Raw genomic sequence first — 21,533 nt, 5'->3', positions numbered from 1 at the left:
ATTAAGCACAAAATACTTCCCTTTATTTGACATAAATGCCATAATGGAATAGTCAGTTGGGCCCTTCTAGTGGATTATGGCAGTGTCTTGAAAGAGAGTGTAATTGTACTTCGAGACATGCTCACCTTCAAAAGAGTGTCTGATGGCTTTCCGACGAAGGTGGGATTCGAACCCACGCGTGCAGAGCACAATGGATTAGCAGTCCATCGCCTTAACCACTCGGCCACCTCGTCTGCCTTAGGGGCCTATATTTCATTTTTGGTGAAATTCTAACTATGTGCTAATTAAAAATAAGCATAAGTTTATCCTAGACTGTGTCAGAATGGCAACTGTATGGGGTGTTCAATAGACAGAGCACACAATATAGCAGAATTATCAAATCTATTCCATTTGGACTGTATTTTTAATAGTCATGATAACATGCTAGCATGTGAGTCGATCTTGCACAGTGAATAATGGAGCAGTGCAGTATCTACTTGGTTAGCACTAGATGGCTCAAATGGGAAGAAATGAAAGCAGTAAGCTCCAGTGGCGCAATCGGTTAGCGCGCGGTACTTATACAGCAGTACTTGCACTGAGCCATGCCGAGGTTGTGAGTTCGAGCCTCACCTGGAGCAGTTGATTGGTTTTCATAAACCATTTCACTAAAAGTAAAGATTAGACTCAGAATAAAGACGGCTCTTGCTAGAGAGTCTTAACTTCTTTTCAGGATCTGCGTGTCCGACTCCTCCAGGTGCCAAATATCACATATCCTATGCGATGCTCCTTATAAACATTCAATGATGTACCATCTTGCATAGCATGCAAACACCACATCAGTGCATTTAAAAATACTTTTGTAGAATAATAAATATGATGAATACATTGTTGTCACGGGATAACCATAAACTGAGGAGCTGCAAACAGTACTGTGTCAGCTACATACAATAAAATTTAACTCAAAGAAATATCAAAAGAAGAGCATCATCATATTAAAGTTTCTAGTCAACATAAGAGTTGCACCATAGCAGCTTATGGTGCTTTCTGCTCAGATTATGCCTCCAATCCCACATTGACTTTTTTAGTTCTTTGCAATTTTAAAAAACAATTCCTGCTCAAAGCTAGCTTTTCAAAACCATTCAACCTATTACATTTATTTCTCTAACCTGTGAATGTGGTCCATGTTCTCTTTTCCTCATTCCCATCATGATACTCCCTTTCCGGAAACCAAGTTCACTTCTTTATCCAGCCCACCCATCCAAGGTCACCAAATCTATGAAGCAATTCTGCTTTTTCTCACATTCTCTCCATGTACAAGATACCTTGTATCAATTGAATGGACAGCAGGAGAGGTGAATATTTATGGTTAGTGGGGGTGGGGTTTTGAAGTTTAACCTCATTTTACTAAGAGCCGGGGTATCTGGGAGAAAAAGTATTTTAAGGGGGATGAAGTTCATATCTCCTTGGTGAAATTTCTACAGCCTTATTTCATCCTTTCTGTGGATGCAGACTCAGTCGGAACAGACGTCCTAGTCCTCGCTCTGCCTTTCAAAGGAACTTTAAATATGCATGGCTTATTTGGCTTTGCCCGGCGGGGTGAGAATGGCGTTTGTCAGGCGTTCGTCAGGCGCTCGGAAGGGGTGAGGCAATAGTTTATGGTTCAATGGTTTTCATGAAGTCTTCTTGATAAGATGAAAGCAGGAAAGGGAAGCTTGTCAATAAGCAAACTTAAGACAAGGTGTGACTCCTAGAAAGAATGACTTGAAAACAACATACATAAACACACATATAAAAAGGCCCTGATGAGGCTTGAACTCATGACCCCTGGTTTACAAGACCAGTGCTCTGCCACTGAGCTACAAGGCCGGTCTGCCTGCAGTTTGTAAATCGCAACATGTATTCTTACTGCGGTATGAAGATATCTATGATTTTGAGACTCTGTATGGAAATGCAGTTGCATTTGAATGTCTACATGTGTGCACAAATCGAAGAGCATGCTTAAGACACTTTTCTTGAAAGTAGGAAAAACTCCATTTTGATTTGAGAACATAAGAGTATTCACATTTATGACCATACTGAAAGCTCTACTGAGTATGTCCGCAATCAGTGACAGATAGAGAACTCACTTATTAGAAGTGATCTGTCTCTGTGGGGCAGACAAATGTAAACACGCATACACTTGAGACGGCTGAAACTTTAGGAGTAAGAAATGCTTTCTTATCAGTCTATCTATCCAAACTGGTTGGAAGGCCAGGAGTGAGGAATAGGCAATCCTCTGGACACTTCATGAAAGATCTAATTTCAATTAAGCACAAAATACTTCCCTTTATTTGACATAAATGCCATAATGGAATAGTCAGTTGGGCCCTTCTAGTGGATTATGGCAGTGTCTTGAAAGAGAGTGTAATTGTACTACGAGACATGCTCACCTTCAAAAGAGTGTCTGATGGCTTTCCGACGAAGGTGGGATTCGAACCCACGCGTGCAGAGCACAATGGATTAGCAGTCCATCGCCTCAACCACTCGGCCACCTCGTCTGCCTTAGGGGCTTATATTTCATTTTTGGTGAAATTCTAACTATGTGCTAATTAAAAATAAGCATAAGTTTATCCTAGACTGTGTCAGAATGGCAAATGTATGGGGTGTTCAATAGACAGAGCACACGATATAGCAGAATTATCAAATCTATTCCATTTGGACTGTATTTTTAATAGTCATGATAACATGCTAGCATGTGAGTCGATCTTGCACAGTGAATAATGGAGCAGTGCAGTATCTACTTGGTTAGCACTAGATGGCTCAAATGGGAAGAAATTAAAACAGTAAGCTCCAGTGGCGCAATCGGTTAGCGCGCGGTACTTATACAGCAGTACTTGCACTGAGCCATGCCGAGGTTGTGAGTTCGAGCCTCACCTGGAGCAGTTGATTGGTTTTCATAAACCATTTCACTAAAAGTAAAGATTAGACTCAGAATAAAGACGGCTCTTGCTAGAGAGTCTTAACTTCTTTTCAGGATCTGCGTGTCCGACTCCTCCAGGTGCCAAATATCACATATCCTATGCGATGCTCCTTATAAACATTCAATGATGTACCATCTTGCATAGCATGCAAACACCACATCAGTGCATTTAAAAATACTTTTGTAGAATAATAAATATGATGAATACATTGTTGTCACAGGATAACCATAAACTGAGGAGCTGCAAACAGTACTGTGTCAGCTACATACAATAAAATGTAACTCAAAGAAATATCAAAAGAAGAGCATCATCATATTAAAGTTTCTAGTCAACATAAGAGTTGCACCATAGCAGCTTATGGTGCTTTCTGCTCAGATTGTGCCTCCAATCCCACATTGACTTTTTTAGTTCTTTGCAATTTTAAAAAACAATTCCTGCTCAAAGCTAGCTTTTCAAAACCATTCAACCTATTACATGTATTTCTCTAACCTGTGAATGTGGTCCATGTTCTCTTTTCCTCATTCCCATCATGATACTCCCTTTCCGGAAACCAAGTTCACTTCTTTATCCAGCCCACCCATCCAAGGTCACCAAATCTATGAAGCAATTCTGCTTTTTCTCACATTCTCTCCATGTACAAGATACCTTGTATCAATTGAATGGACAGCAGGAGAGGTGAATATTTATGGTTAGTGGGGGTGGGGTTTTGAAGATTAACCTCATTTGACTAAGAGCCGGGGTATCTGGGAGAAAAAGTATTTTAAGGGGGATGAAGTTCATATCTCCTTGGTGAAATTTCTAGAGCCTTATTTCATCCTTTCTGTGGATGCAGACTCAGTCGGAACAGAAGTCCTAGTCCTCGCTCTGCCTTTCAAAGGAACTTTAAATATGCATGGCTTATTTGGCTTTGCCCGGCAGGGCTTGCCCGGCGGGGTGAGAATGGCGTTTGTCAGGCGTTCGTCAGGCGATCGGAAGGGGTGAGGCAATAGTTTATGGTTCAATGGTTTTCATGAAGTCTTCTTGATAAGATGAAAGCAGGAAAGGGAAGCTTGTCAATAAGCAAACTTAAGACAAGGTGTGACTCCTAGAAAGAATGACTTGAAAACAACATACAGAAACACACATATAAAAAGGCCCTGATGAGGCTTGAACTCATGACCCCTGGTTTACAAGACCAGTGCTCTGCCACTGAGCTACAAGGCCGGTCTGCCTGCAGTTTGTAAATCGCAACATGTATTCTTACTGCGGTATGAAGATATCTATGATTTTGAGACTCTGTATGGAAATGCAGTTGCATTTGAATGTCTACATGTGTGCACAAATCGAAGAGCATGCTTAAGACACTTTTCTTGAAAGTAGGAAAAACTCCATTTTGATTTGAGAACATAAGAGTATTCACATTTATGACCATACTGAAAGCTCTACTGAGTATGTCCGCAATCAGTGACAGATAGAGAACTCACTTATTAGAAGTGATCTGTCTCTGTGGGGCAGACAAATGTAAACACGCATACACTTGAGACGGCTGAAACTTTAGGAGTAAGAAATGCTTTCTTATCAGTCTATCTATCCAAACTGGTTGGAAGGCCAGGAGTGAGGAATAGGCAATCCTCTGGACACTTCATGAAAGATCTAATTTCAATTAAGCACAAAATACTTCCCTTTATTTGACATAAATGCCATAATGGAATAGTCAGTTGGGCCCTTCTAGTGGATTATGGCAGTGTCTTGAAAGAGAGTGTAATTGTACTACGAGACATGCTCACCTTCAAAAGAGTGTCTGATGGCTTTCCGACGAAGGTGGGATTCGAACCCACGCGTGCAGAGCACAATGGATTAGCAGTCCATCGCCTTAACCACTCGGCCACCTCGTCTGCCTTAGGGGCCTATATTTCATTTTTGGTGAAATTCTAACTATGTGCTAATTAAAAATAAGCATAAGTTTATCCTAGACTGTGTCAGAATGGCAAATGTATGGGGTGTTCAATAGACAGAGCACACAATATAGCAGAATTATCAAATCTATTCCATTTGGACTGTATTTTTAATAGTCATGATAACATGCTAGCATGTGAGTCGATCTTGCACAGTGAATAATGGAGCAGTGCAGTATCTACTTGGTTAGCACTAGATGGCTCAAATGGGAAGAAATGAAAGCAGTAAGCTCCAGTGGCGCAATCGGTTAGCGCGCGGTACTTATACAGCAGTACTTGCACTGAGCCATGCCGAGGTTGTGAGTTCGAGCCTCACCTGGAGCAGTTGGTTGGTTTTCATAAACCATTTCACTAAAAGTAAAGATTAGACTCAGAATAAAGACGGCTCTTGCTAGAGAGTCTTAACTTCTTTTCAGGATCTGCGTGTCCGACTCCTCCAGGTGCCAAATATCACATATCCTATGCGATGCTCCTTATAAACATTCAATGATGTACCATCTTGCATAGCATGCAAACACCACATCAGTGCATTTAAAAATACTTTTGTAGAATAATAAATATGATGAATACATTGTTGTCACGGGATAACCATAAACTGAGGAGCTGCAAACAGTACTGTGTCAGCTACATACAATAAAATTTAACTCAAAGAAATATCAAAAGAAGAGCATCATCATATTAAAGTTTCTAGTCAACATAAGAGTTGCACCATAGCAGCTTATGGTGCTTTCTGCTCAGATTATGCCTCCAATCCCACATTGACTTTTTTAGTTCTTTGCAATTTTAAAAAACAATTCCTGCTCAAAGCTAGCTTTTCAAAACCATTCAACCTATTACATTTATTTCTCTAACCTGTGAATGTGGTCCATGTTCTCTTTTCCTCATTCCCATCATGATACTCCCTTTCCGGAAACCAAGTTCACTTCTTTATCCAGCCCACCCATCCAAGGTCACCAAATCTATGAAGCAATTCTGCTTTTTCTCACATTCTCTCCATGTACAAGATACCTTGTATCAATTGAATGGACAGCAGGAGAGGTGAATATTTATGGTTAGTGGGGGTGGGGTTTTGAAGATTAACCTCATTTGACTAAGAGCCGGGGTATCTGGGAGAAAAAGTATTTTAAGGGGGATGAAGTTCATATCTCCTTGGTGAAATTTCTAGAGCCTTATTTCATCCTTTCTGTGGATGCAGACTCAGTCGGAACAGACGTCCTAGTCCTCGCTCTGCCTTTCAAAGGAACTTTAAATATGCATGGCTTATTTGGCTTTGCCCGGCAGGGCTTGCCCGGCGGGGTGAGAATGGCGTTCGTCAGGCGATCGGAAGGGGTGAGACAATAGTTTATGGTTCAATGGTTTTCATGAAGTCTTCTTGATAAGATTAAAGCAGGAAAGGGAAGCTTGTCAATAAGCAAACTTAAGACAAGGTGTGACTCCTAGAAAGAATGACTTGAAAACAACATACAGAAACACACATATAAAAAGGCCCTGATGAGGCTTGAACTCATGACCCCTGGTTTACAAGACCAGTGCTCTGCCACTGAGCTACAAGGCCGGTCTGCCTGCAGTTTGTAAATCGCAACATGTATTCTTACTGCGGTATGAAGATATCTATGATTTTGAGACTCTGTATGGAAATGCAGTTGCATTTGAATGTCTACATGTGTGCACAAATCGAAGAGCATGCTTAAGACACTTTTCTTGAAAGTAGGAAAAACTCCATTTTGATTTGAGAACATAAGAGTATTCACATTTATGACCATACTGAAAGCTCTACAGAGTATGTCCGAAATCAGTGACAGATAGAGAACTCACTTATTAGAAGTGATCTGTCTCTGTGGGGCAGACAAATGTAAACACGCATACTCTTGAGACGGCTGAAACTTTAAGAGTAAGAAATGCTTTCTTATCAGTCTATCTATCCAAACTGGTTGGAAGGCCAGGAGTGAGGAATAGGCAATCCTCTGGACACTTCATGAAAGATCTAATTTCAATTAAGCACAAAATACTTCCCTTTATTTGACATAAATGCCATAATGGAATAGTCAGTTGGGCCCTTCTAGTGGATTATGGCAGTGTCCTGAAAGAGAGTGTAATTGTACTACGAGACATGCTCACCTTCAAAAGAGTGTCTGATGGCTTTCCGACGAAGGTGGGATTCGAACCCACACGTGCAGAGCACAATGGATTAGAAGTCCATCGCCTCAACCACTCGGCCACCTCGTCTGCCTTAGGGGCATATATTTCATTTTTGGTGAAATTCTAACTATGTGCTAATTAAAAATAAGCATAAGTTTATCCTAGACTGTGTCAGAATGGCAAATGTATGGGGTGTTCAATAGACAGAGCACACGATATAGCAGAATTATCAAATCTATTCCATTTGGACTGTATTTTTAATAGTCATGATAACATGCTAGCATGTGAGTCGATCTTGCACAGTGAATAATGGAGCAGTGCAGTATCTACTTGGTTAGCACTAGATGGCTCAAATGGGGAGAAATGAAAACAGTAAGCTCCAGTGGCGCAATCGGTTAACGCGCGGTACTTATACAGCAGTACTTACACTGAGCCATGCCGAGGTTGTGAGTTCGAGCCTCACCTGGAGCAGTTGATTGGTTTTCGTAAACCATTTCACTAAAAGTAAAGATTAGACTCAGAATAAAGACGGCTCTTGCTAGAGAGTCTTAACTTCTTTTCAGGATCTGCGTGTCCGACTCCTCCAGGTGCCAAATATCACATATCCTATGCGATGCTCCTTATAAACATTCAATGATGTACCATCTTGCATAGCATGCAAACACCACATCAGTGCATTTAAAAATACTTTTGTAGAATAATAAATATGATGAATACATTGTTGTCACGGGATAACCATACACTGAGGAGCTGCAAATAGTACTGTGTCAGCTACATACAATAAAATTTAACTCAAAGAAATATCAAAAGAAGAGCATCATCATATTAAAGTTTCTAGTCAACATAAGAGTTGCACCATAGCAGCTTATGGTGCTTTCTGCTCAGATTGTGCCTCCAATCCCACATTGACTTTTTTAGTTCTTTGCAATTTTAAAAAACAATTCCTGCTGAAAGCTAGCTTTTCAAAACCATTCAACCTATTACATTTATTTCTCTAACCTGTGAATGTGGTCCATGTTCTCTTTTCCTCATTCCCATCATGATACTCCCTTTCCGGAAACCAAGTTCACTTCTTTATCCAGCCCACCCATCCAAGGTCACCAAATCTATGAAGCAATTCTGCTTTTTCTCACATTCTCTCCATGTACAAGATACCTTGTATCAATTGAATGGACAGCAGGAGAGGTGAATATTTATGGTTAGTGGGGGTGGGGTTTTGAAGATTAACCTCATTTGACTAAGAGCCGGGGTATCTGGGAGAAAAAGTATTTTAAGGGGGATGAAGTTCATATCTCCTTGGTGAAATTTCTAGAGCCTTATTTCATCCTTTCTGTGGATGCAGACTCAGTCGGAACAGAAGTCCTAGTCCTCGCTCTGCCTTTCAAAGGAACTTTAAATATGCATGGCTTATTTGGCTTTGCCCGGCAGGGCTTGCCCGGCGGGGTGAGAATGGCGTTTGTCAGGCGTTCGTCAGGCGATCGGAAGGGGTGAGGCAATAGTTTATGGTTCAATGGTTTTCATGAAGTCTTCTTGATAAGATGAAAGCAGGAAAGGGAAGCTTGTCAATAAGCAAACTTAAGACAAGGTGTGACTCCTAGAAAGAATGACTTGAAAACAACATACAGAAACACACATATAAAAAGGCCCTGATGAGGCTTGAACTCATGACCCCTGGTTTACAAGACCAGTGCTCTGCCACTGAGCTACAAGGCCGGTCTGCCTGCAGTTTGTAAATCGCAACATGTATTCTTACTGCGGTATGAAGATATCTATGATTTTGAGACTCTGTATGGAAATGCAGTTGCATTTGAATGTCTACATGTGTGCACAAATCGAAGAGCATGCTTAAGACACTTTTCTTGAAAGTAGGAAAAACTCCATTTTGATTTGAGAACATAAGAGTATTCACATTTATGACCATACTGAAAGCTCTACTGAGTATGTCCGCAATCAGTGACAGATAGAGAACTCACTTATTAGAAGTGATCTGTCTCTGTGGGGCAGACAAATGTAAACACGCATACACTTGAGACGGCTGAAACTTTAGGAGTAAGAAATGCTTTCTTATCAGTCTATCTATCCAAACTGGTTGGAAGGCCAGGAGTGAGGAATAGGCAATCCTCTGGACACTTCATGAAAGATCTAATTTCAATTAAGCACAAAATACTTCCCTTTATTTGACATAAATGCCATAATGGAATAGTCAGTTGGGCCCTTCTAGTGGATTATGGCAGTGTCTTGAAAGAGAGTGTAATTGTACTACGAGACATGCTCACCTTCAAAAGAGTGTCTGATGGCTTTCCGACGAAGGTGGGATTCGAACCCACGCGTGCAGAGCACAATGGATTAGCAGTCCATCGCCTCAACCACTCGGCCACCTCGTCTGCCTTAGGGGCTTATATTTCATTTTTGGTGAAATTCTAACTATGTGCTAATTAAAAATAAGCATAAGTTTATCCTAGACTGTGTCAGAATGGCAAATGTATGGGGTGTTCAATAGACAGAGCACACGATATAGCAGAATTATCAAATCTATTCCATTTGGACTGTATTTTTAATAGTCATGATAACATGCTAGCATGTGAGTCGATCTTGCACAGTGAATAATGGAGCAGTGCAGTATCTACTTGGTTAGCACTAGATGGCTCAAATGGGAAGAAATTAAAACAGTAAGCTCCAGTGGCGCAATCGGTTAGCGCGCGGTACTTATACAGCAGTACTTGCACTGAGCCATGCCGAGGTTGTGAGTTCGAGCCTCACCTGGAGCAGTTGATTGGTTTTCATAAACCATTTCACTAAAAGTAAAGATTAGACTCAGAATAAAGACGGCTCTTGCTAGAGAGTCTTAACTTCTTTTCAGGATCTGCGTGTCCGACTCCTCCAGGTGCCAAATATCACATATCCTATGCGATGCTCCTTATAAACATTCAATGATGTACCATCTTGCATAGCATGCAAACACCACATCAGTGCATTTAAAAATACTTTTGTAGAATAATAAATATGATGAATACATTGTTGTCACAGGATAACCATAAACTGAGGAGCTGCAAACAGTACTGTGTCAGCTACATACAATAAAATGTAACTCAAAGAAATATCAAAAGAAGAGCATCATCATATTAAAGTTTCTAGTCAACATAAGAGTTGCACCATAGCAGCTTATGGTGCTTTCTGCTCAGATTGTGCCTCCAATCCCACATTGACTTTTTTAGTTCTTTGCAATTTTAAAAAACAATTCCTGCTCAAAGCTAGCTTTTCAAAACCATTCAACCTATTACATGTATTTCTCTAACCTGTGAATGTGGTCCATGTTCTCTTTTCCTCATTCCCATCATGATACTCCCTTTCCGGAAACCAAGTTCACTTCTTTATCCAGCCCACCCATCCAAGGTCACCAAATCTATGAAGCAATTCTGCTTTTTCTCACATTCTCTCCATGTACAAGATACCTTGTATCAATTGAATGGACAGCAGGAGAGGTGAATATTTATGGTTAGTGGGGGTGGGGTTTTGAAGATTAACCTCATTTGACTAAGAGCCGGGGTATCTGGGAGAAAAAGTATTTTAAGGGGGATGAAGTTCATATCTCCTTGGTGAAATTTCTAGAGCCTTATTTCATCCTTTCTGTGGATGCAGACTCAGTCGGAACAGAAGTCCTAGTCCTCGCTCTGCCTTTCAAAGGAACTTTAAATATGCATGGCTTATTTGGCTTTGCCCGGCAGGGCTTGCCCGGCGGGGTGAGAATGGCGTTTGTCAGGCGTTCGTCAGGCGATCGGAAGGGGTGAGGCAATAGTTTATGGTTCAATGGTTTTCATGAAGTCTTCTTGATAAGATGAAAGCAGGAAAGGGAAGCTTGTCAATAAGCAAACTTAAGACAAGGTGTGACTCCTAGAAAGAATGACTTGAAAACAACATACAGAAACACACATATAAAAAGGCCCTGATGAGGCTTGAACTCATGACCCCTGGTTTACAAGACCAGTGCTCTGCCACTGAGCTACAAGGCCGGTCTGCCTGCAGTTTGTAAATCGCAACATGTATTCTTACTGCGGTATGAAGATATCTATGATTTTGAGACTCTGTATGGAAATGCAGTTGCATTTGAATGTCTACATGTGTGCACAAATCGAAGAGCATGCTTAAGACACTTTTCTTGAAAGTAGGAAAAACTCCATTTTGATTTGAGAACATAAGAGTATTCACATTTATGACCATACTGAAAGCTCTACTGAGTATGTCCGCAATCAGTGACAGATAGAGAACTCACTTATTAGAAGTGATCTGTCTCTGTGGGGCAGACAAATGTAAACACGCATACACTTGAGACGGCTGAAACTTTAGGAGTAAGAAATGCTTTCTTATCAGTCTATCTATCCAAACTGGTTGGAAGGCCAGGAGTGAGGAATAGGCAATCCTCTGGACACTTCATGAAAGTTCTAATTTCAATTAAGCACAAAATACTTCCCTTTATTTGACATAAATGCCATAATGGAATAGTCAGTTGGGCCCTTCTAGTGGATTATGGCAGTGTCTTGAAAGAGAGTGTAATTGTACTACGAGACATGCTCACCTTCAAAAGAGTGTCTGATGGCTTTCCGACGAAGGTGGGATTCGAACCCACGCGTGCAGAGCACAATGGATTAGCAGTCCATCGCCTCAACCACTCGGCCACCTCGTCTGCCTTAGGGGCTTATATTTCATTTTTGGTGAAATTCTAACTATGTGCTAATTAAAAATAAGCATAAGTTTATCCTAGACTGTGTCAGAATGGCAAATGTATGGGGTGTTCAATAGACAGAGCACACGATATAGCAGAATTATCAAATCTATTCCATTTGGACTGTATTTTTAATAGTCATGATAACATGCTAGCATGTGAGTCGATCTTGCACAGTGAATAATGGAGCAGTGCAGTATCTACTTAGTTAGCACTAGATGGCTCAAATGGGAAGAAATTAAAACAGTAAGCTCCAGTGGCGCAATCGGTTAGCGCGCGGTACTTATACAGCAGTACTTGCACTGAGCCATGCCGAGGTTGTGAGTTCGAGCCTCACCTGGAGCAGTTGATTGGTTTTCATAAACCATTTCACTAAAAGTAAAGATTAGACTCAGAATAAAGACGGCTCTTGCTAGAGAGTCTTAACTTCTTTTCAGGATCTGCGTGTCCGACTCCTCCAGGTGCCAAATATCACATATCCTATGCGATGCTCCTTATAAACATTCAATGATGTACCATCTTGCATAGCATGCAAACACCACATCAGTGCATTTAAAAATACTTTTGTAGAATAATAAATATGATGAATACATTGTTGTCACAGGATAACCATAAACTGAGGAGCTGCAAACAGTACTGTGTCAGCTACATACAATAAAATGTAACTCAAAGAAATATCAAAAGAAGAGCATCATCATATTAAAGTTTCTAGTCAACATAAGAGTTGCACCATAGCAGCTTATGGTGCTTTCAGCTCAGATTGTGCCTCCAATCCCACATTGACTTTTTTAGTTCTTTGCAATTTTAAAAAACAATTCCTGCTCAAAGCTAGCTTTTCAAAACCATTCAACCTATTACATGTATTTCTCTAACCTGTGAATGTGGTCCATGTTCTCTTTTCCTCATTCCCATCATGATACTCCCTTTCCGGAAACCAAGTTCACTTCTTTATCCAGCCCACCCATCCAAGGTCACCAAATCTATGAAGCAATTCTGCTTTTTCTCACATTCTCTCCATGTACAAGATACCTTGTATCAATTGAATGGACAGCAGGAGAGGTGAATATTTATGGTTAGTGGGGGTGGGGTTTTGAAGATTAACCTCATTTGACTAAGAGCCGGGGTATCTGGGAGAAAAAGTATTTTAAGGGGGATGAAGTTCATATCTCCTTGGTGAAATTTCTAGAGCCTTATTTCATCCTTTCTGTGGATGCAGACTCAGTCGGAACAGAAGTCCTAGTCCTCGCTCTGCCTTTCAAAGGAACTTTAAATATGCATGGCTTATTTGGCTTTGCCCGGCAGGGCTTGCCCGGCGGGGTGAGAATGGCGTTTGTCAGGCGTTCGTCAGGCGATCGGAAGGGGTGAGGCAATAGTTTATGGTTCAATGGTTTTCATGAAGTCTTCTTGATAAGATGAAAGCAGGAAAGGGAAGCTTGTCAATAAGCAAACTTAAGACAAGGTGTGACTCCTAGAAAGAATGACTTGAAAACAACATACAGAAACACACATATAAAAAGGCCCTGATGAGGCTTGAACTCATGACCCCTGGTTTACAAGACCAGTGCTCTGCCACTGAGCTACAAGGCCGGTCTGCCTGCAGTTTGTAAATCGCAACATGTATTCTTACTGCGGTATGAAGATATCTATGATTTTGAGACTCTGTATGGAAATGCAGTTGCATTTGAATGTCTACATGTGTGCACAAATCGAAGAGCATGCTTAAGACACTTTTCTTGAAAGTAGGAAAAACTCCATTTTGATTTGAGAACATAAGAGTATTCACATTTATGACCATACTGAAAGCTCTACTGAGTATGTCCGCAATCAGTGACAGATAGAGAACTCACTTATTAGAAGTGATCTGTCTCTGTGGGGCAGACAAATGTAAACACGCATACACTTGAGACGGCTGAAACTTTAGGAGTAAGAAATGCTTTCTTATCAGTCTATCTATCCAAACTGGTTGGAAGGCCAGGAGTGAGGAATAGGCAATCCTCTGGACACTTCATGAAAGATCTAATTTCAATTAAGCACAAAATACTTCCCTTTATTTGACATAAATGCCATAATGGAATAGTCAGTTGGGCCCTTCTAGTGGATTATGGCAGTGTCTTGAAAGAGAGTGTAATTGTACTACGAGACATGCTCACCTTCAAAAGAGTGTCTGATGGCTTTCCGACGAAGGTGGGATTCGAACCCACGCGTGCAGAGCACAATGGATTAGCAGTCCATCGCCTTAACCACTCGGCCACCTCGTCTGCCTTAGGGGCCTATATTTCATTTTTGGTGAAATTCTAACTATGTGCTAATTAAAAATAAGCATAAGTTTATCCTAGACTGTGTCAGAATGGCAAATGTATGGGGTGTTCAATAGACAGAGCACACAATATAGCAGAATTATCAAATCTATTCCATTTGGACTGTATTTTTAATAGTCATGATAACATGCTAGCATGTGAGTCGATCTTGCACAGTGAATAATGGAGCAGTGCAGTATCTACTTGGTTAGCACTAGATGGCTCAAATGGGAAGAAATGAAAGCAGTAAGCTCCAGTGGCGCAATCGGTTAGCGCGCGGTACTTATACAGCAGTACTTGCACTGAGCCATGCCGAGGTTGTGAGTTCGAGCCTCACCTGGAGCAGTTGGTTGGTTTTCATAAACCATTTCACTAAAAGTAAAGATTAGACTCAGAATAAAGACGGCTCTTGCTAGAGAGTCTTAACTTCTTTTCAGGATCTGCGTGTCCGACTCCTCCAGGTGCCAAATATCACATATCCTATGCGATGCTCCTTATAAACATTCAATGATGTACCATCTTGCATAGCATGCAAACACCACATCAGTGCATTTAAAAATACTTTTGTAGAATAATAAATATGATGAATACATTGTTGTCACGGGATAACCATAAACTGAGGAGCTGCAAACAGTACTGTGTCAGCTACATACAATAAAATTTAACTCAAAGAAATATCAAAAGAAGAGCATCATCATATTAAAGTTTCTAGTCAACATAAGAGTTGCACCATAGCAGCTTATGGTGCTTTCTGCTCAGATTATGCCTCCAATCCCACATTGACTTTTTTAGTTCTTTGCAATTTTAAAAAACAATTCCTGCTCAAAGCTAGCTTTTCAAAACCATTCAACCTATTACATTTATTTCTCTAACCTGTGAATGTGGTCCATGTTCTCTTTTCCTCATTCCCATCATGATACTCCCTTTCCGGAAACCAAGTTCACTTCTTTATCCAGCCCACCCATCCAAGGTCACCAAATCTATGAAGCAATTCTGCTTTTTCTCACATTCTCTCCATGTACAAGATACCTTGTATCAATTGAATGGACAGCAGGAGAGGTGAATATTTATGGTTAGTGGGGGTGGGGTTTTGAAGATTAACCTCATTTGACTAAGAGCCGGGGTATCTGGGAGAAAAAGTATTTTAAGGGGGATGAAGTTCATATCTCCTTGGTGAAATTTCTAGAGCCTTATTTCATCCTTTCTGTGGATGCAGACTCAGTCGGAACAGACGTCCTAGTCCTCGCTCTGCCTTTCAAAGGAACTTTAAATATGCATGGCTTATTTGGCTTTGCCCGGCAGGGCTTGCCCGGCGGGGTGAGAATGGCGTTCGTCAGGCGATCGGAAGGGGTGAGACAATAGTTTATGGTTCAATGGTTTTCATGAAGTCTTCTTGATAAGATTAAAGCAGGAAAGGGAAGCTTGTCAATAAGCAAACTTAAGACAAGGTGTGACTCCTAGAAAGAATGACTTGAAAACAACATACAGAAACACACATATAAAAAGGCCCTGATGAGGCTTGAACTCATGACCCCTGGTTTACAAGACCAGTGCTCTGCCACTGAGCTACAAGGCCCGTCTGCCTGCAGTTTGTAAATCGCAACATGTATTCTTACTGCGGTATGAAGATATCTATGATTTTGAGACTCTGTATGGAAATGCAGTTGCATTTGAATGTCTACATGTGTGCACAAATCGAAAAGCATGCTTAAGACACTTTTCTTGAAAGTAGGAAAAACTCCATTTTGATTTGAGAACATAAGAGTATTCACATTTATGACCATACTGAAAGCTCTACAGAGTATGTCCGAAATCAGTGACAGATAGAGAACTCACTTATTAGAAGTGATCTGTCTCTGTGGGGCAGACAAATGTAAACACGCATACTCTTGAGACGGCTGAAACTTTAAGAGTAAGAAATGCTTTCTTATCAGTCTATCTATCCAAACTGGTTGGAAGGCCAGGAGTGAGGAATAGGCAATCCTCTGGACACTTCATGAAAGATCTAATTTCAATTAAGCACAAAATACTTCCCTTTATTTGACATAAATGCCATAATGGAATAGTCAGTTGGGCCCTTCTAGTGGATTATGGCAGTGTCCTGAAAGAGAGTGTAATTGTACTACGAGACATGCTCACCTTCAAAAGAGTGTCTGATGGCTTTCCGACGAAGGTGGGATTCGAACCCACACGTGCAGAGCACAAGGGATTAGCAGTCCATCGCCTCAACCACTCGGCCACCTCGTCTGCCTTAGGGGCATATATTTCATTTTTGGTGAAATTCTAACTATGTGCTAATTAAAAATAAGCATAAGTTTATCCTAGACTGTGTCAGAATGGCAAATGTATGGGGTGTTCAATAGACAGAGCACACGATATAGCAGAATTATCAAATCTATTCCATTTGGACTGTATTTTTAATAGTCATGATAACATGCTAGCATGTGAGTCGATCTTGCACAGTGAATAATGGAGCAGTGCAGTATCTACTTGGTTAGCACTAGATGGCTCAAATGGGGAGAAATGAAAACAGTAAGCTCCAGTGGCGCAATCGGTTAACGCGCGGTACTTATACAGCAGTACTTACACTGAGCCATGCCGAGGTTGTGAGTTCGAGCCTCACCTGGAGCAGTTGATTGGTTTTCGTAAACCATTTCACTAAAAGTAAAGATTAGACTCAGAATAAAGACGGCTCTTGCTAGAGAGTCTTAACTTCTTTTCAGGATCTGCGTGTCCGACTCCTCCAGGTGCCAAATATCACATATCCTATGCGATGCTCCTTATAAACATTCAATGATGTACCATCTTGCATAGCATGCAAACACCACATCAGTGCATTTAAAAATACTTTTGTAGAATAATAAATATGATGAATACATTGTTGTCACGGGATAACCATACACTGAGGAGCTGCAAATAGTACTGTGTCAGCTACATACAATAAAATTTAACTCAAAGAAATATCAAAAGAAGAGCATCATCATATTAAAGTTTCTAGTCAACATAAGAGTTGCACCATAGCAGCTTATGGTGCTTTCTGCTCAGATTGTGCCTCCAATCCCACATTGACTTTTTTAGTTCTTTGCAATTTTAAAAAACAATTCCTGCTGAAAGCTAGCTTTTCAAAACCATTCAACCTATTACATTTATTTCTCTAACCTGTGAATGTGGTCCATGTTCTCTTTTCCTCATTCCCATCATGATACTCCCTTTCCGGAAACCAAGTTCACTTCTTTATCCAGCCCACCCATCCAAGGTCACCAAATCTATGAAGCAATTCTGCTTTTTCTCACATTCTCTCCATGTACAAGATACCTTGTATCAATTGAATGGACAGCAGGAGAGGTGAATATTTATGGTTAGTGGGGGTGGGGTTTTGAAGATTAACCTCATTTGACTAAGAGCCGGGGTATCTGGGAGAAAAAGTATTTTAAGGGGGATGAAGTTCATATCTCCTTGGTGAAATTTCTAGAGCCTTATTTCATCCTTTCTGTGGATGCAGACTCAGTCGGAACAGAAGTCCTAGTCCTCGCTCTGCCTTTCAAAGGAACTTTAAATATGCATGGCTTATTTGGCTTTGCCCGGCAGGGCTTGCCCGGCTGGGTGAGAATGGCGTTTGTCAGGCGTTCGTCAGGCGATCGGAAGGGGTGAGGCAATAGTTTATGGTTCAATGGTTTTCATGAAGTCTTCTTGATAAGATGAAAGCAGGAAAGGGAAGCTTGTCAATAAGCAAACTTAAGACAAGGTGTGACTCCTAGAAAGAATGACTTGAAAACAACATACAGAAACACACATATAAAAAGGCCCTGATGAGGCTTGAACTCATGACCCCTGGTTTACAAGACCAGTGCTCTGCCACTGAGCTACAAGGCCGGTCTGCCTGCAGTTTGTAAATCGCAACATGTATTCTTACTGCGGTATGAAGATATCTATGATTTTGAGACTCTGTATGGAAATGCAGTTGCATTTGAATGTCTACATGTGTGCACAAATCGAAGAGCATGCTTAAGACACTTTTCTTGAAAGTAGGAAAAACTCCATTTTGATTTGAGAACATAAGAGTATTCACATTTATGACCATACTGAAAGCTCTACTGAGTATGTCCGCAATCAGTGACAGATAGAGAACTCACTTATTAGAAGTGATCTGTCTCTGTGGGGCAGACAAATGTAAACACGCATACACTTGAGACGGCTGAAACTTTAGGAGTAAGAAATGCTTTCTTATCAGTCTATCTATCCAAACTGGTTGGAAGGCCAGGAGTGAGGAATAGGCAATCCTCTGGACACTTCATGAAAGATCTAATTTCAATTAAGCACAAAATACTTCCCTTTATTTGACATAAATGCCATAATGGAATAGTCAGTTGGGCCCTTCTAGTGGATTATGGCAGTGTCTTGAAAGAGAGTGTAATTGTACTACGAGACATGCTCACCTTCAAAAGAGTGTCTGATGGCTTTCCGACGAAGGTGGGATTCGAACCCACGCGTGCAGAGCACAATGGATTAGCAGTCCATCGCCTCAACCACTCGGCCACCTCGTCTGCCTTAGGGGCTTATATTTCATTTTTGGTGAAATTCTAACTATGTGCTAATTAAAAATAAGCATAAGTTTATCCTAGACTGTGTCAGAATGGCAAATGTATGGGGTGTTCAATAGACAGAGCACACGATATAGCAGAATTATCAAATCTATTCCATTTGGACTGTATTTTTAATAGTCATGATAACATGCTAGCATGTGAGTCGATCTTGCACAGTGAATAATGGAGCAGTGCAGTATCTACTTGGTTAGCACTAGATGGCTCAAATGGGAAGAAATTAAAACAGTAAGCTCCAGTGGCGCAATCGGTTAGCGCGCGGTACTTATACAGCAGTACTTGCACTGAGCCATGCCGAGGTTGTGAGTTCGAGCCTCACCTGGAGCAGTTGATTGGTTTTCATAAACCATTTCACTAAAAGTAAAGATTAGACTCAGAATAAAGACGGCTCTTGCTAGAGAGTCTTAACTTCTTTTCAGGATCTGCGTGTCCGACTCCTCCAGGTGCCAAATATCACATATCCTATGCGATGCTCCTTATAAACATTCAATGATGTACCATCTTGCATAGCATGCAAACACCACATCAGTGCATTTAAAAATACTTTTGTAGAATAATAAATATGATGAATACATTGTTGTCACAGGATAACCATAAACTGAGGAGCTGCAAACAGTACTGTGTCAGCTACATACAATAAAATGTAACTCAAAGAAATATCAAAAGAAGAGCATCATCATATTAAAGTTTCTAGTCAACATAAGAGTTGCACCATAGCAGCTTATGGTGCTTTCTGCTCAGATTGTGCCTCCAATCCCACATTGACTTTTTTAGTTCTTTGCAATTTTAAAAAACAATTCCTGCTCAAAGCTAGCTTTTCAAAACCATTCAACCTATTACATGTATTTCTCTAACCTGTGAATGTGGTCCATGTTCTCTTTTCCTCATTCCCATCATGATACTCCCTTTCCGGAAACCAAGTTCACTTCTTTATCCAGCCCACCCATCCAAGGTCACCAAATCTATGAAGCAATTCTGCTTTTTCTCACATTCTCTCCATGTACAAGATACCTTGTATCAATTGAATGGACAGCAGGAGAGGTGAATATTTATGGTTAGTGGGGGTGGGGTTTTGAAGATTAACCTCATTTGACTAAGAGCCGGGGTATCTGGGAGAAAAAGTATTTTAAGGGGGATGAAGTTCATATCTCCTTGGTGAAATTTCTAGAGCCTTATTTCATCCTTTCTGTGGATGCAGACTCAGTCGGAACAGAAGTCCTAGTCCTCGCTCTGCCTTTCAAAGGAACTTTAAATATGCATGGCTTATTTGGCTTTGCCCGGCAGGGCTTGCCCGGCGGGGTGAGAATGGCGTTTGTCAGGCGTTCGTCAGGCGATCGGAAGGGGTGAGGCAATAGTTTATGGTTCAATGGTTTTCATGAAGTCTTCTTGATAAGATGAAAGCAGGAAAGGGAAGCTTGTCAATAAGCAAACTTAAGACAAGGTGTGACTCCTAGAAAGAATGACTTGAAAACAACATACAGAAACACACATATAAAAAGGCCCTGATGAGGCTTGAACTCATGACCCCTGGTTTACAAGACCAGTGCTCTGCCACTGAGCTACAAGGCCGGTCTGCCTGCAGTTTGTAAATCGCAACATGTATTCTTACTGCGGTATGAAGATATCTATGATTTTGAGACTCTGTATGGAAATGCAGTTGCATTTGAATGTCTACATGTGTGCACAAATCGCAGAGCATGCTTAAGACACTTTTCTTGAAAGTAGGAAAAACTCCATTTTGATTTGAGAACATAAGAGTATTCACATTTATGACCATACTGAAAGCTCTACTGAGTATGTCCGCAATCAGTGACAGATAGAGAACTCACTTATTAGAAGTGATCTGTCTCTGTGGGGCAGACAAATGTAAACACGCATACACTTGAGACGGCTGAAACTTTAGGAGTAAGAAATGCTTTCTTATCAGTCTATCTATCCAAACTGGTTGGAAGGCCAGGAGTGAGGAATAGGCAATCCTCTGGACACTTCATGAAAGATCTAATTTCAATTAAGCACAAAATACTTCCCTTTATTTGACATAAATGCCATAATGGAATAGTCAGTTGGGCCCTTCTAGTGGATTATGGCAGTGTCTTGAAAGAGAGTGTAATTGTACTACGAGACATGCTCACCTTCAAAAGAGTGTCTGATGGCTTTCCGACGAAGGTGGGATTCGAACCCACGCGTGCAGAGCACAATGGATTAGCAGTCCATCGCCTTAACCACTCGGCCACCTCGTCTGCCTTAGGGGCCTATATTTCATTTTTGGTGAAATTCTAACTATGTGCTAATTAAAAATAAGCATAAGTTTATCCTAGACTGTGTCAGAATGGCAAATGTATGGGGTGTTCAATAGACAGAGCACACAATATAGCAGAATTATCAAATCTATTCCATTTGGACTGTATTTTTAATAGTCATGATAACATGCTAGCATGTGAGTCGATCTTGCACAGTGAATAATGGAGCAGTGCAGTATCTACTTGGTTAGCACTAGATGGCTCAAATGGGAAGAAATGAAAGCAGTAAGCTCCAGTGGCGCAATCGGTTAGCGCGCGGTACTTATACAGCAGTACTTGCACTGAGCCATGCCGAGGTTGTGAGTTCGAGCCTCACCTGGAGCAGCTGACTGGTTTTCATAAATCATTTCACTAAAGGTAAAGATTAGACTCAGAATAAAGACGGCTCTTGCTAGAGAGTCTTAACTTCTTTTCAGGATCTGCGTGTCCGACTCCTCCAGGTGCCAAATATCACATATCCTATGCGATGCTCCTTATAAACATTCAATGATGTACCATCTTGCATAGCATGCAAACACCACATCAGTGCATTTAAAAATACTTTTGTAGAATAATAAATATGATGAATACATTGTTGTCACGGGATAACCATAAACTGAGGAG

The 21,533-nt window shown here is 40.9% G+C and overlaps 29 non-coding genes across 29 annotated transcripts; 10 read left to right on the top strand and 19 right to left on the bottom strand.

Moving 5' to 3' along the window:
• Positions 1 to 151: 151 nt before the first annotated feature.
• Positions 152 to 233, bottom strand: TRNAS-GCU (transfer RNA serine (anticodon GCU)). The gene has a single exon. It is a non-coding gene; the product is annotated as a tRNA-Ser (tRNA).
• Positions 234 to 522: 289 nt separating this feature from the next.
• On the top strand, positions 523 to 617 carry TRNAI-UAU (transfer RNA isoleucine (anticodon UAU)). Its single transcript has 2 exons — positions 523 to 560; positions 582 to 617. It is a non-coding gene; the product is annotated as a tRNA-Ile (tRNA).
• A 1,156-nt stretch (positions 618 to 1,773) lies between these two features.
• On the bottom strand, positions 1,774 to 1,845 carry TRNAT-UGU (transfer RNA threonine (anticodon UGU)). The gene has a single exon. It is a non-coding gene; the product is annotated as a tRNA-Thr (tRNA).
• A 589-nt stretch (positions 1,846 to 2,434) lies between these two features.
• Positions 2,435 to 2,516, bottom strand: TRNAS-GCU (transfer RNA serine (anticodon GCU)). Its single transcript has one exon. It is a non-coding gene; the product is annotated as a tRNA-Ser (tRNA).
• Positions 2,517 to 2,805: 289 nt separating this feature from the next.
• TRNAI-UAU (transfer RNA isoleucine (anticodon UAU)) lies at positions 2,806 to 2,900 on the top strand. Its single transcript has 2 exons — positions 2,806 to 2,843; positions 2,865 to 2,900. It is a non-coding gene; the product is annotated as a tRNA-Ile (tRNA).
• Positions 2,901 to 4,070: 1,170 nt separating this feature from the next.
• On the bottom strand, positions 4,071 to 4,142 carry TRNAT-UGU (transfer RNA threonine (anticodon UGU)). Its single transcript has one exon. It is a non-coding gene; the product is annotated as a tRNA-Thr (tRNA).
• Positions 4,143 to 4,731: 589 nt separating this feature from the next.
• On the bottom strand, positions 4,732 to 4,813 carry TRNAS-GCU (transfer RNA serine (anticodon GCU)). Its single transcript has one exon. It is a non-coding gene; the product is annotated as a tRNA-Ser (tRNA).
• Positions 4,814 to 5,102: 289 nt separating this feature from the next.
• On the top strand, positions 5,103 to 5,197 carry TRNAI-UAU (transfer RNA isoleucine (anticodon UAU)). Its single transcript has 2 exons — positions 5,103 to 5,140; positions 5,162 to 5,197. It is a non-coding gene; the product is annotated as a tRNA-Ile (tRNA).
• A 1,159-nt stretch (positions 5,198 to 6,356) lies between these two features.
• Positions 6,357 to 6,428, bottom strand: TRNAT-UGU (transfer RNA threonine (anticodon UGU)). The gene has a single exon. It is a non-coding gene; the product is annotated as a tRNA-Thr (tRNA).
• A 589-nt stretch (positions 6,429 to 7,017) lies between these two features.
• TRNAR-UCU (transfer RNA arginine (anticodon UCU)) lies at positions 7,018 to 7,099 on the bottom strand. Its single transcript has one exon. It is a non-coding gene; the product is annotated as a tRNA-Arg (tRNA).
• A 289-nt stretch (positions 7,100 to 7,388) lies between these two features.
• TRNAI-UAU (transfer RNA isoleucine (anticodon UAU)) lies at positions 7,389 to 7,483 on the top strand. Its single transcript has 2 exons — positions 7,389 to 7,426; positions 7,448 to 7,483. It is a non-coding gene; the product is annotated as a tRNA-Ile (tRNA).
• Positions 7,484 to 8,653: 1,170 nt separating this feature from the next.
• On the bottom strand, positions 8,654 to 8,725 carry TRNAT-UGU (transfer RNA threonine (anticodon UGU)). The gene has a single exon. It is a non-coding gene; the product is annotated as a tRNA-Thr (tRNA).
• A 589-nt stretch (positions 8,726 to 9,314) lies between these two features.
• On the bottom strand, positions 9,315 to 9,396 carry TRNAS-GCU (transfer RNA serine (anticodon GCU)). Its single transcript has one exon. It is a non-coding gene; the product is annotated as a tRNA-Ser (tRNA).
• A 289-nt stretch (positions 9,397 to 9,685) lies between these two features.
• On the top strand, positions 9,686 to 9,780 carry TRNAI-UAU (transfer RNA isoleucine (anticodon UAU)). Its single transcript has 2 exons — positions 9,686 to 9,723; positions 9,745 to 9,780. It is a non-coding gene; the product is annotated as a tRNA-Ile (tRNA).
• A 1,170-nt stretch (positions 9,781 to 10,950) lies between these two features.
• Positions 10,951 to 11,022, bottom strand: TRNAT-UGU (transfer RNA threonine (anticodon UGU)). Its single transcript has one exon. It is a non-coding gene; the product is annotated as a tRNA-Thr (tRNA).
• A 589-nt stretch (positions 11,023 to 11,611) lies between these two features.
• On the bottom strand, positions 11,612 to 11,693 carry TRNAS-GCU (transfer RNA serine (anticodon GCU)). The gene has a single exon. It is a non-coding gene; the product is annotated as a tRNA-Ser (tRNA).
• Positions 11,694 to 11,982: 289 nt separating this feature from the next.
• On the top strand, positions 11,983 to 12,077 carry TRNAI-UAU (transfer RNA isoleucine (anticodon UAU)). Its single transcript has 2 exons — positions 11,983 to 12,020; positions 12,042 to 12,077. It is a non-coding gene; the product is annotated as a tRNA-Ile (tRNA).
• A 1,170-nt stretch (positions 12,078 to 13,247) lies between these two features.
• Positions 13,248 to 13,319, bottom strand: TRNAT-UGU (transfer RNA threonine (anticodon UGU)). Its single transcript has one exon. It is a non-coding gene; the product is annotated as a tRNA-Thr (tRNA).
• A 589-nt stretch (positions 13,320 to 13,908) lies between these two features.
• On the bottom strand, positions 13,909 to 13,990 carry TRNAS-GCU (transfer RNA serine (anticodon GCU)). Its single transcript has one exon. It is a non-coding gene; the product is annotated as a tRNA-Ser (tRNA).
• A 289-nt stretch (positions 13,991 to 14,279) lies between these two features.
• On the top strand, positions 14,280 to 14,374 carry TRNAI-UAU (transfer RNA isoleucine (anticodon UAU)). Its single transcript has 2 exons — positions 14,280 to 14,317; positions 14,339 to 14,374. It is a non-coding gene; the product is annotated as a tRNA-Ile (tRNA).
• A 1,159-nt stretch (positions 14,375 to 15,533) lies between these two features.
• On the bottom strand, positions 15,534 to 15,605 carry TRNAT-UGU (transfer RNA threonine (anticodon UGU)). Its single transcript has one exon. It is a non-coding gene; the product is annotated as a tRNA-Thr (tRNA).
• A 589-nt stretch (positions 15,606 to 16,194) lies between these two features.
• On the bottom strand, positions 16,195 to 16,276 carry TRNAS-GCU (transfer RNA serine (anticodon GCU)). Its single transcript has one exon. It is a non-coding gene; the product is annotated as a tRNA-Ser (tRNA).
• A 289-nt stretch (positions 16,277 to 16,565) lies between these two features.
• Positions 16,566 to 16,660, top strand: TRNAI-UAU (transfer RNA isoleucine (anticodon UAU)). Its single transcript has 2 exons — positions 16,566 to 16,603; positions 16,625 to 16,660. It is a non-coding gene; the product is annotated as a tRNA-Ile (tRNA).
• Positions 16,661 to 17,830: 1,170 nt separating this feature from the next.
• On the bottom strand, positions 17,831 to 17,902 carry TRNAT-UGU (transfer RNA threonine (anticodon UGU)). The gene has a single exon. It is a non-coding gene; the product is annotated as a tRNA-Thr (tRNA).
• Positions 17,903 to 18,491: 589 nt separating this feature from the next.
• On the bottom strand, positions 18,492 to 18,573 carry TRNAS-GCU (transfer RNA serine (anticodon GCU)). Its single transcript has one exon. It is a non-coding gene; the product is annotated as a tRNA-Ser (tRNA).
• A 289-nt stretch (positions 18,574 to 18,862) lies between these two features.
• Positions 18,863 to 18,957, top strand: TRNAI-UAU (transfer RNA isoleucine (anticodon UAU)). The gene is made up of 2 exons: positions 18,863 to 18,900; positions 18,922 to 18,957. It is a non-coding gene; the product is annotated as a tRNA-Ile (tRNA).
• Positions 18,958 to 20,127: 1,170 nt separating this feature from the next.
• Positions 20,128 to 20,199, bottom strand: TRNAT-UGU (transfer RNA threonine (anticodon UGU)). The gene has a single exon. It is a non-coding gene; the product is annotated as a tRNA-Thr (tRNA).
• Positions 20,200 to 20,788: 589 nt separating this feature from the next.
• Positions 20,789 to 20,870, bottom strand: TRNAS-GCU (transfer RNA serine (anticodon GCU)). The gene has a single exon. It is a non-coding gene; the product is annotated as a tRNA-Ser (tRNA).
• Positions 20,871 to 21,159: 289 nt separating this feature from the next.
• TRNAI-UAU (transfer RNA isoleucine (anticodon UAU)) lies at positions 21,160 to 21,254 on the top strand. The gene is made up of 2 exons: positions 21,160 to 21,197; positions 21,219 to 21,254. It is a non-coding gene; the product is annotated as a tRNA-Ile (tRNA).
• Positions 21,255 to 21,533: the final 279 nt, after the last annotated feature.

The sequence above is a fragment of the Lissotriton vulgaris genome, chromosome 5, assembly GCF_964263255.1.
Source record: "Lissotriton vulgaris chromosome 5, aLisVul1.2, whole genome shotgun sequence".
NCBI lineage: Eukaryota > Metazoa > Chordata > Amphibia > Caudata > Salamandridae > Lissotriton > Lissotriton vulgaris.
The sequence above is the reverse complement of the archived record's forward strand: the minus strand, read 5'-3'. Positions and strand labels throughout refer to the sequence as shown.